At 39.0% G+C, this 12,965-nt stretch overlaps 1 protein-coding gene across 1 annotated transcript in view; it reads right to left on the bottom strand.

The window, feature by feature from the left end:
- LOC139746467 (lachesin-like) overlaps positions 1-11,533 on the bottom strand; it is a 28,332-nt gene extending 16,799 nt beyond the window's left edge. Inside the window, exon 1 of the mRNA XM_071657724.1 lies at positions 11,111-11,533. The gene's annotated coding sequence lies outside the window, so the exon portion shown is untranslated. The remainder of the gene's footprint in view (positions 1-11,110) is intronic.
- Between the last annotated feature and the right edge of the window lie 1,432 nt (positions 11,534-12,965).

Here is a 12,965-nt window from a genome sequence, read left to right as displayed (position 1 = left end):
CCCCAGACTTCAAAGAGAATATCCTCAGACTTCAGAATATTCCCCAGACTTCAGAGAGAAAATCCCTTAGACTTCAGAAAACATCCCCCAGACTTCAGAGAAAATATCCCTCAGACTTCAGGATGGTCCTCAGACTTCAGGATGGTCTTCGAGGATTAAGGTCCTCCCGTCAGAGCACGAGGTGTTCCAGCATCCATTAGATATATTGGAAGTTAGAGTAACTTTCGCAAACCTTACCTTCCCCCCCCCCCCCCCAAGACAATGGAGGCGTCTAAATGAATGAGAGAGAGAGAGAGAGAGAGAGAGAGAGAGAGAGAGAGAGAGAGAGAGAGAGAGAGAGAGAGAGAGAGAGAGAGAGAGAGAGAGAGAGAGAGAGAGAGAGAGAGAGAGAGAGAGAGAGAGAGAGAGAGAGAGAGAGAGAGAGAGAGAGAGAGAGAGAGAGAGAGAGAGAGAGAGAGGTTGGGGGGTTGGGTGTCGCTGTCCAACAGCCACCTGCTCCACTACTTAAAAGCCACTTATATGACGTTGCGATTAAAATGGTGATACTTAATGTTACTTATAACTTAGGAAGATATGGCATGAGTCTGACACTAACATTACTTAGAATGTGAAACTACAGCGAGGTGCTGATACTTGTAATACTTATAATATGGTGTATGGGAAGGTACTGTTACTTAAAAATACTTATAATGTGGGACTGTGGCGAGCCACTTATAATTATACACTTTTGCATTTGATTTGAGATCCATTCACAGCAGTTTATCTTCTGTGAATGATTATAATATCTGAATTATATTCTAATTGAAGTGAATTTTGATTAGAAGTCAGATATATTCTGCCATCTGAAATACATTAACCTTATTCGACTGGTATGTATTTTTGCTTTGTATGTGAATCCTGAAATAATTCTCTTCAAAGCAGCAAAAGCGAATTCATTCATACTAAAAGCAAAGAATATATATATATGTATTATCCCTGGGGATAGGAGAGAAAGAATACTTCCCACGTATTCCCTGCGTGTCGTAGAGGGCGACTGAAAGGGGAGGGAGCTGGGGTCTGGAAATAACTCCCCTCTCGATTTTAATTTTCCAAAAGAAGGAACAGAGAAGGGGGCCAAGTGAGGATATTCCTTCAAAGGCTCAGTCCTCTGTTCTTAACGCTACCTCGCTAACGCGGGAAATGACGAACAGTATATATATATATATATATATATATATATATATATATATATATATATATATATATATATATATATATATATATATATATATATATATATATATATATATATATATATATATATATATATATATATACATATATATATATATATATATATATATATATATATATATATATATATATATATATATATATATATATATATATATATATATATATATATATATATATATATATATATAGTGATTGTAAGGAAGTCTCAGTGTGAAGAGAAATTGAGTTACTGTTACATCTATTTTGTGTTGCGTCGTCCGGGCTCTGTGTGTTGCGTGAGAGGTCGTGGGTAATTAAACTTTAGGAGGAAGCTGGAATGTTAACAATTGATGGTTTGCAAGTGACTGGAATGTCAGGATGGGGAGAGAGAGAGAGAGAGAGAGAGAGAGAGAGAGAGAGAGAGAGAGAGAGAGAGAGAGAGAGAGAGAGAGAGAGCCACCCTGGCTTTCTCTTTCATTCCAGCTCTCTCTCTCCTCCCCAAAAAAAAGATACCGTCATCAAAAGTACGTATTGGTCCTCAAAGCAAAAATAATAAATTTTTTTCTCTTCTCTAATTTCGAGATGCATTTGTCTCTTGCATTCATCATTCTCTCGTTTTCTTCTTCTCTTTAATCAAGACTAATGACATTTCGCTGGTAATTAGGAGGAGACATACGATCCATCTCTTTGTGACTCTCTGGATTGCTGGCCAAGACATCAAAGAAACACAGGGACACGGACAGCGCACAATCATACCAACGATCAAAATAATGTGGAAATATGTATGTTGTACATATAAGCTACAGCCTTTGAGCCACTGGGAATATATATATATATATATATATATATATATATATTATACTTTGTCGCTGTCTCCCGTGTTAGCGAGGTAGCGCAAGGAGACAGACGAAAGAATGGCCCAACCCATCCATATACACATGTACATACATAAACGCCCACAAACGTACATATACATACCTATACATTTCAACGTATACATACGTATACATACACAGACATATTATACATATGTACACATGTACATATTCATACATGCTGTCTTCATCCATTCTCACCGCCACCCCGCCACACACACACACACACACACACGTACGTATAATTTTTTCCCTGGTCAATACAAGAGTTTTTGAAGCCTCAGTTCTAAGCTCAAAATTCATTCTAAGAGCCGATTTAGCGTTCATGGTTCCCCCGTATATTCCTATTTAGCGTTCAAGGTTTACCTCAAGCCTACTTTAACGTTAAACGTTCATTATGAGCTCCTATGAAGCGTTCATTACTGATCTCTAGCCATAGTGCAGCGTTCAGTATCCACAATGACCCCAACCTGGCGTTCATTCTTCACAAAGAGCCCCTAGCTTGGCGTTCAGCCTCCACCATGACCCCCATCCTGGCGTTCAAACTCCACCATGACCTCCATCCTGGCGTTCAGTCTCCACCATGAGCCCCTAGCCTGGCGTTCAATCTTCACCATGAGCCCCCATCCTGGCGTTCAATTTCCACCATGAGCCCCTAGCCTGGCGTTCAATTTCTACCATGAGCCCCTAGCCTGGAGTTCAATTTCTACCATGAGCCCCTAGCCTGGCGTTCAATTTCCACCATGAGCCCCTAGCCTGGCGTTCAATTTCCACCATGAGCCCCTAGCCTGGCGTTCAAGTGCCAGCATAAGCCCAGTTTTATCATCCAAGATCCCCTCCTCCTTCTATTACGGCATATCGGCAAAGTCTTGCCGATAATCCTTTACCGATATCGGTGGCTCCGATCTTTCTCTAACGTGTTCCTACCCGAGAGAGAGAGAGAGAGAGAGAGAGAGAGAGAGAGAGAGAGAGAGAGAGAGAGAGAGAGAGAGAGAGTCCTCTCACTCTCTCACTTCTTATGTAGCCTCAACTGTCCCTCCATGCTACCCCGTACTCCAGTCTCTATAAGCCTCTCATAGTCGTGAGTTCCTCTCTCTCTCTCTCTCTCTCTCTCTCTCTCTCTCTCTCTCTCTCTCTCTGTCTTGAAACAGGATTCAATTAGAGAAAAAGAAATATCTTTAATATCTCTAATTCCTTTACATACCTATAAGATTATCCAAATCTTTCTTGAACTATCTTCTATTTTAGAAAATAAAACTATTTTGATTTCTAATATTTTTTTTCCAAATTGACATCAGCTTCTATTGTCTATTTCCAAAGGTATTACTTTCTTTTTTTGCATAAATTTAGTCTTTTTTTTCTTCTTTTTCCAATTGTCTTTGAACATCAGACAGTCTTGCTCATATAGTTCTCACTAGACGATTCTCACTGTACAATTCTCACCACACTCTCACTCCAGAGTCCTCCTTACCGACACTCCAACACATTTGGATGTAGGAATGTGCCTGTGACTCACTCAATATTCCACTGGACTGGCGGTAATGTAATTAAGTAATCAAGTACTCATTCAATTACCTCGTCCGGTAAGCAGGTTCTGTGAAAGAATTACCATTTACCTGTTTACTTAATGTGATTTTGTGGGTTTAATTGTTGTCTTGCAGTTTGGCATTACACACACACACACACACAACACACAACACACACACACACACACACACACATACGGTTAACAGTACTAACACGATCGACACCCACTGGCATCGAAGATATACGCTCCACTGGTGAATTTCCAATCCCTTCCCTTTTCCCCACTTGATATTATGTAGTGGTCTGCCCTCCCCCTTACCTCACCATTCCCCTGGTGTGTAAACAAGCCCTTTCCAACCCAACCATAGAGAAGAAATTGGTGTGTCTCGTCCAACGGTTTGGGGGACAAAGAGCTAGCCAACACCAGCATTAACCGCTCCCTCCCTCTAGGGATGAAATTGTCGTGAGATATGATAGGCTACTCAGCCGTATTTCCAATTCAAGTTTACTCTGTTTATCTACGTGGTCGGAGGTAATTCCTGTATTCCTCTGTTTATTTATGGCAATGTTGCATATTAACTAGGAGTGGGTCTACTCCATGTGTCTCTACTCTAGATTAGAAAAGGAATTTCTACATGAATTACGTGAAGAAGGAGGAGGAGGAGGAGACCCATGTTTCTCCATTATATAACCTGTATTTACCTCCGTCTTTACCGTGCAAGCTCAGGTTATCGATTATGGGTCCTGTTTCGGAGAGGAGGTTCCCTTTTCTCCCCCTTCAAGATAAAAAAATATATAGAGAATAATGATAGATTATTGACGAAGTTCTCTGTAACAGTATGATGTCACGTGATTTACTGAAATGTGTGTGTGTGTGTGTGTGTGTGTGTGTGTGTTCTTACTGTAGTGAAGGTGATAGGGTGATAGGGTGATAGGGTTCTTTCTGTTGTGTTGTAAACACATGAATAAATGAATAAATATATGAATAAATAAATAATGATAAACACATCAAGCTTCGATCACTTTCACTTCACCTCCTGTGATTATGCCACCGTTTTCTGTGTAATGAGACGACGATCATTAAGGTTTTAACAAGCAGTTTGCTACACTTAAAACTCTCGATTAGAGATGCTGAAGGGTGATTTATTCAACTATTAAGTGCCATTATGATAATGAAGTTGTGGATGATTATTAGTTAATTCACGGCTGTAAACTGACAAGAAGTGAACGGTGTTTCAATCAATTTCGATCAATTTCACCGTTTTGTCGCAATGAACGATGTAAAAGGGACGTCAAAAAAAGGCCTGACGCGTTTCATTTTTGGCTAAAAATTCTAAGCACATATTTTTTTTTTTTCTAGGAAAATAACCTCGTCATGGTAAATGCTAAACATGAATATTCACCTTCTGTTCGTCAATATCGGCTCTGATATAAAAAAAAAGGGAGTCAATTATCATTGGTAATTCAACTAATTCGGTGATAGAAGCGAAGGTAAACATCAGAGGAAGTATTTGATTTCATCGCCAGGGTCGCGTTCAGGTCTAGAGTTCTCGGTGTATATAAAAATCTGAATTCGGATTCAGACGGATTTATTTTTTGTTTATCTTCTAACTTTGGTGTGGTTATCTATCATGAGATAACGATGATGCAAATCACCTTTGACATATCACACAAGTGAAACGAGAAAAGGATTATCATCCTTGTTTTTCTTTTACATTCCTCTCCATTTCATGATGGAAATATCAATTAGGAAAATATGTCTCTTAACCACTTATGTGTGACACGATTTCTGAGACGACTTGCCCAATGTTTTTGGCAGATTAACATAGGACAGAGAGTCAACAAAGCTCTCTTGGTCCACTATAACTTTCTCCTATGCTGGAGTGTTATCTTGTAAGACAACCGTATCTTATGGTGGCAGTGAAAATGGTAAACCATTTCACTGTTGAGTTCGCCATATGAGTAAACCTTGCCTTACCTGCGAGTTTACTCTTCTAGCCCAGTTTGATGTTGAGTTTACCTCGTTACAAGACTAATTGAAATGGTGATTAAATCTGAATAATGGTTATTAGAAATATGTTAACCTCTGCACTCTCGTAAACTTGTAAACTCAAACAACCCTTTTCCAAAGTTGTAAACCGTATACAATACATTTTCTTCCTCTAATTCACCTGGTGTCAAAGTACGACATTGAAACTGAAAATAGAATCAAATCTAATTTTGAAAATTGAACCTCGAATGACAACGAGGAAGAGAATATTTTAGTCAACCTCCCACTCCGTTTTCTATTTGGCGTACAGGAGGAAAATAGAAAGGCTCAGGGGAAAAAAAAAAAGACAACAGATAAAGAAAAAAGAAAAAAGAGATAAAAAACTGGAGAATAATATCGCATTGACCTTACAGGTCGTACAAGATCATGACCCCGAAAATAACCTGATAATTTCTGATCTCCAATGACCTCATTTTAACTAGTTTCTCCACCTTGTACAAAAAAAAATAATAATCATATCAAATAAGGACTAAACCAAGTATCATATGTTTACCCAATGTTACCCAGTGTTCGTGTATGTTGCATAATTAATCTTAATTACATGATCAAATACAGACCGACAGGGTAACAAAAATTTGCATTCCCCATTAACAATTTGAGGCTTTATTCACCTCCGCCTCTCTACGCTAGTTCAAAGCCTTTACGGGCTGTAAAACGAGCAAGGGCTATACCTTCGTTAATACTATCTCGTTTAGTAATGAGGATGATATTGTTGTGAAGCGAGCAATAAGTTTAGCAATAAGTGATCCATTTGTTGTTAAACGAGCAGCAGTTATACCTTCGTTAATGCTATCTCGTTTAGCAATAAGTGATCCATTTGTTGTTAAACGAGCAGCAGACATACCTTCGTTAATACCATCACATTTAACAATAACTGATCCCTTTGTTCTTAAGCGAGCAGCGGATATACCTTCGTTAATACCATCACGTTTATGAAACAAATGACGCACTTGCTGTTAAATGTCTGGCGTCTCTCTCTCTCTCTCTCTCTCCCTCTCTCTCTCTCTCTCTCTCTCTCTCTCTCTCTCTCTCTCTCTCTCTCTCTCTCTCTCTCTCGTGATGACAAGGCCTCAGATATTCACCCGCTTTCAGATCCACCCACGCAGCGCAGGGCGTTTATTTACCGGTTCTTTCCTAAATCACGAATCCTTCCTCCGATATGGATGGATAATCAGTTCAGAAAGTCGCCACTGGCACGGTGGCGGCGCCACTATCCGTGGGCGGGAACCCCGTCATTGCCAGCACACACGGGGTTCGATGTGACTTAACTAAGTTTACATTAAGAAATGAGGTTTTGGAAAGCGATGAGACGCAGTGTCTTCTTCTTCTTCTTCTTCTTCTTCTTCTTCTTCTTCTTCTTCTTCTTCTTCTTCTTCTTCTTCTTCTTCTTCTTCTTCTTCTTCTTCTTCTTCTTCTTTTTCTTCTTCTTCTTCTTCTTCTTGAACGAGACAGTATAACAGTGTGGCCATTGATCTGAAGGTCGTACCGTCGTGCTCAAGGTTCGTACCGTCGTACCTTGGGTCGTACCGTCGTGCTCAAGGGTCGTATCGTCGTGCTCAAGGGTCGTACCGTCGTATCTTGGGTCTCACCGTCGTACCTTGGGTCGTACCGTCGTGCTCAAGAGTCGTACCATCGTGCTCAAGCGTCGTACTGTCGTACTCAGGGGGTCGTACTTTCTTACACCAAGGGAATTGAATATCAAAATACCCAGAGTGAGGCTGAGGAGAAGACCCGGGTGAAATGAAAAAGAACTTACTTGCCTTTCCTTTCTTTGTTCTGATTTATGAAAAGCTAATTGAAAACGGAGCGCTGAAGGCCTGCAAGAAGAACAGGATGAATTATAATTTGTGCAATGAACGTTCGTGGAGTATTTGCTCGCTTCCTGAATGAATCTTCGACTCATTTCATCGCATACAAAAGAAACTGGTTTGGCCGAAGCAGTGAAACCATTCAGCTTCGTTTCCCCGGTTGCTTCCTATCGACTGAAGCTTCGAACGCTTCGGTTCAGCGATTCGAATCAGGTTTATGAAACATATCAAGTAAATATAATCTCGAGATGATTCACAAACGTAAGAGCATTAATCTAGCTTAGATTATCGTAGATGATCAGATTAATAATCTCATCATCTCAGTTAATCATGAAGGATCATGAAACTTAGATTATTCCTAGATTATTTTCAAGCCACAAACTGTGTGGTGTCAACTGCTCTGCTTCTTCTCGGAGGTGAGCGACTTATTGGAAGGTTCACTTGTTTTCGTCCCACTTATCGAACATTATAGACCTGGTCATGTCTCCAATAACCTAACTTACACACACACACATGAACACACGCACGAAAACACACGTGTGTGTGTGTGTGTGTGTGTGTGTGTGTGTGTGTGTAACACTTCCTACAGTACAGTATAGTACAGTAAAGTGTAAATACGCTGTTAATTACACAGAAGAGATACGAGGGCTGTATTTCTTTTCTCTCCTATCCCCAGGGTATATATATATATATATATATATATATATATATATATATATATATATATATATATATATATATATATATATATATGTGTGTGTGTGTGTGTGTGTGTGTGTGTGTGCGTAATCGAATAAGATAATCTATAATTGAAAAGAATTCAACCGGTAATCTACAAAGATACATTAAAAGTTTCCATTAGTAGATTAAAACGGAAGCATCTATGCCAATATGCAAATGAAGCGCCAGATATAGAGTGCATGTAATTTACACTCTGATGTAAAAGAAATACCGTCATATTTACACTTCACTTATCAAAATCTGATACAAATCACCTTAGAAAAAAAAAAAGGACACTGAAACCACAGAATTTTACCTTTGGCTCAAGATTTACAAACGTTGATACGTGACAATCAAGAGAGAGAAAAAAAAGAATTTACATGATATCCAAATTTTCCATTTTCTTTTATTATTCTTTTTTACACCTTGATGAGATCACACGTAACTTTGCGCCACCGCGAGCAGTCTTAGGCTGCAGTAGGTAGATTCCCAGTCCATCTATATAATCAAAACCACCTCAAGGAGTCAGAAGGGATTCAGATTGCAGCTGCCCGATGCTCCTCCTAATCCTGTCGGCATTAACACCACCTCAAGGAGTCAGAAGGGATTCAGATCACATTCAGATCACAGCTGCCCGATGCTCCTCCTCCTCCTCCTGTAGGCATCAACACCAGCTCAAAAAGTCAGAAAGGATTCAGATCACAGTTGCCCGATGCTCTTCCTCCTCCTCCTGTAAGGCAACCTTTGCAATTGCAAAATTCCCCCTTATTGGCTGACGAGGTTAAAAAAAAAAATTTGCAAACATAAGAAAATATGTTGTAGGATCGAATACGTATGATGAGATTGTCTTTGTGCGTAAACATATTGTTTTTTGGGTGTGTATAAAGGTTCTCTTTGGGTGTAAATAAACTTTGTGTAGAACTTTTGTCTCAGTATATGAACCGATTGTCTTTCTGTGTATTTAGAGTGTTTGTGTGTCTATAGAGTGTCTACGGGTGGTAAAAGATTGTCCTTGTGTCAATATTTTTGTCTCTACGTCAACAGATTGGCTGTAAATAGATTGTCTTTGAGTGTAAACATATTGTCTATGTGTTGATGCATTGTCCTTGAGTGTAAATTGAGTGCCTTTGTGAGTGAATCGATTGTCTGCAGATAGGGTGTCTTTGTTTGAGCACAGATTGTCTTTGAGTGAAAAAAGACTTTCTTTGTGTGTAGACAGATTGTCTTTGTGTGCAAACAAATTGTTTATGAGTACATGTGAATTGTTTTTGAGTGTAGAAAGACTTTCTTTGTGCGTAGACAGATTTTCTTTATGTATAAATTAGATTTTTTCTGTGCAAACAGATTGTCTGTAAGTAAACTGTTGTCTTTGAGAGCAAACAAATTGTTTATGAGTACACGTGGATTCTCTTTGTCTGTCATTAGATTCTCTGTAGGTAAACAGACTGCTCATATGTACAAATAAAACGTCTTTGTGCGAAATCAGATCGTATTCATAAAAGACTGAATGTGAACAGATTGTCCTTGTAAATAGACCCTTTGAGCATATACAGACCGTCTTTGTGTCAATAGCTTTATGTAACTACATTGTCTCGGGGTGTAAATGGATTCCCCTTTGATGAACAGATTGTCCTTGAATGTAAATACATTATCTTGACTATAAACAGATCGCCATTAAGAGCAAGCACCTTGACTGTAGACAGAGTCTATGAATGTAAGCAAATTATATTTTTCACTGTTGAAATGATAAGATATTTTCTGTGTAGGAATTGTGTAAATTCAGACAGGCTTTAACTTCTGCAGAAACTTATCTTCGTGTGTAAACAGCCCCACCTATTTACCGAATCCATAGCGTAAAAGTAAATGATGATAATAACCCTGAGTAAGCGTTTAAACAGGAGTTTATTTCTCACACGTAACCTGATGTAAGAGAAGGTTAGCCAAGGGCTTTCTGCACGTTAGTTCAGAGCCATAATTACATTAATCTCCCTCCCTCCTCCAAAAAAAAAAGAGTTGGTGATTATATCAGACGTTTTCTTTGAAGCTCTGGTCCAGTGTAAGATCTCTACTGTGAAGAAAAGAAAAAGAAAAATATAACCTAAATATAATCAAAATATAATTTCTATATAACCTGAATATAATCAAAATATTTCTATATAGATTTAATTCTTTTTTTTCCTAATCGAAGAATTTCTCTTCGATTCTGTGAATGTTGATATATCATCTGCTTACATTGGATTAGATGTTAAAATACTTAAACAAAATAGTGCTGCGTCTTAAATAATAATCTCCTTATCTTTCACACAATCTATTTGTGTTTTGTTTGGATTCTTTTCTTGAAGGAAGATTATAAATGATATCAAAATATAACTTGTAAAGTATTATTTACCGCGAGAACTATATCTGTTTTTTTATCACTTTTTTCCTGTTATTTTTCATCGAGAATCCTACATATATCCAGAAATTTCTATTTCTGGATATATATTTATATATACATATATATATATATATATATATATATATATATATATATATATATATATATATATATATATATATATATATATATATATATGTGTGTGTGTGTGTGTGTGTGTGTGTGTGTGTGTGTGTTATATAGAGCATTGGTATTCGTGGAAAATAATCATACTAATGCATTTTGTACAACGTCGTAATAACACGCAAAAAAAAAAAAAGAGTATCGACCCAAAATCCCCTACGTCTAAATAATATCATATTCAACCAATGAATAAATCATTTTTCTTTTTTGCTCGTCCACTTGTCGGTCTCCAAGAACCGTTTGGACAGAGCCTTTTGAAATAGGCTTTTGATACCACCAGAAGGAATTAAGAATATATCAATGTAATTCTGGTTATTTTGAAGCATCACGGGATTAAATGAGAATATTACCTTACCTTTATAAATGTTCAGTATTTGTTGATATTATTGTAAAGTACCCGTATTCCAGTTATATTTTTTTCCTTTCTTTTTAATGTAATTTTTCAGAGACATATACATATATATATATATCTAATTTCACCAGTAATCCCCGCTAAGGTGGACCACCCCAGCTAAGCTCGACTAATTGAGATAAGCTGGTCTCATTCCGGGCCTAAAGTCAATGTAAGAATCACTGAAGTACATCCTCTCTCGTCAGCCAAATCACTGTCAAACTCACTGTAGTCCACGAACAAAAGAGGTCTATGAATGAGAATGGAATCGTTTATCAGTTCGAGATGATATCATCCGAATGGATTATTTAGGAGCCGAGTTCGTGGGTTTAGCGAGGAGGCCGGAGCGAGCGGTTTGGCACACCCTCACTCTATTGCATCCAGGCGGGCACTGGCGATCCCTCGAGAGACTCTGCACTCCAACACTTCCCCTGATCCTCGTTTTCTGTTGCCAGAGAGTGAGTTTATTTTTTTCCCCCTCTTTTCCCATCAAATCCCTTCCAGCAGTATGTGTGTGCAACACGCTATATCCTTTTTTTTTTCTCTTTTGTTTCTGTAATCCTAATGAAGCCATCACTTCTTGTTATTGTGAACTACAAGTTCAGAATCTCTCTTGTCTCTTCTCTTTTCCTTTATACGAGAAGTGTGGACAGTGCCAATACGATTGGTCATGCTTGTAGTGTGGGCAGTGCCAGCAATAGTGGCCATGATAGTGGTAGTCTGTGCTATACAGATCCACTGGACACCGTGACACAGACTACAGACAAACAGTGATGGACCATCTGGTAATTACACTGACTGTTCTTGTGGCAGTGACACATGCTGGGGAGAACCGTGGGTACGGCAAGTACTTCCACTGGTAGGTCTTGACAGCAGGACTGGTTCGCACTGCCCACCCTGATGTGTTTACACTGAATGCACCAAAACAAATTGTGATTTCGTGTCTCTCAGCGATCGCCCCTTCACATACCCTCCTTTCACAAGTCATCTCTTACCTCAACCACCTCACGTTACTGAAGATGACGCAGTGTCAGAGCCTAATCCATCACGTGATGAGATACAGTCACTGGCGTCAAGCACATACATACCAAAAAAAAGGAGGAGAGGGGCAGTTTCCACTGTAGTTCCTACCCCGCGGGAGGGAGTACGACATACATTAATCACTCTAACATTAGACCTGACCCCACAACATTGGTAGACATGCGATAAGAAATTCTGTACATGAAACCATTTTGCTTCCTTTAAAGGATCTTTATTTTTTCCCCCTTTTTTTGGTCCTAAGGTTCCCTCAAGATGAAGATGAAGCTTGGGCTCAAGATGTAGTGGTGGGTACAGACTTGTAAGAACACCTGTGTGGTGTTCTTCATCGTGGCTTAAAGAGGGAACTTTCTCTCGAGCATAAAGGTATGACCCTTGGGTCTCTTGGCCTGGCCTTTGACCTGACCTTTGGCTAAAGGTCGAATGGTCGCGTCATTATACCCAAGGGTCGTACCGTCGTGGGCAGAGGACCTATACCATCGTGTTCAAGGGTTCGAGCTTCATTATCAGATGTGGTGGGCCTTCGTCATCAAGGGTCGTACAATCATGTTCAAGGGTCGTGGGGTCATGTTCAAGGGTCATACGGTCGTGTTCAAGGGTCGTACCGTCATGTTCAAGGGTCATACCGTCATGTTTCAAGTGTATTACCATGGTGTTCATCGTGTTCAAGGGCCATTTCGTTATGTTCAAGGGTCGTACCGTCATGTTCAAGCGTAAAGTTAAACAATAAAGTAAAAAGATTATCTATCACTTCATATCACAAACCCACAACAAGAAAAGT

The sequence above is a fragment of the Panulirus ornatus genome, chromosome 65 (genome assembly GCF_036320965.1).
Source record: "Panulirus ornatus isolate Po-2019 chromosome 65, ASM3632096v1, whole genome shotgun sequence".
NCBI lineage: Eukaryota > Metazoa > Arthropoda > Malacostraca > Decapoda > Palinuridae > Panulirus > Panulirus ornatus.
The sequence above is the reverse complement of the archived record's forward strand: the minus strand, read 5'-3'. Positions and strand labels throughout refer to the sequence as shown.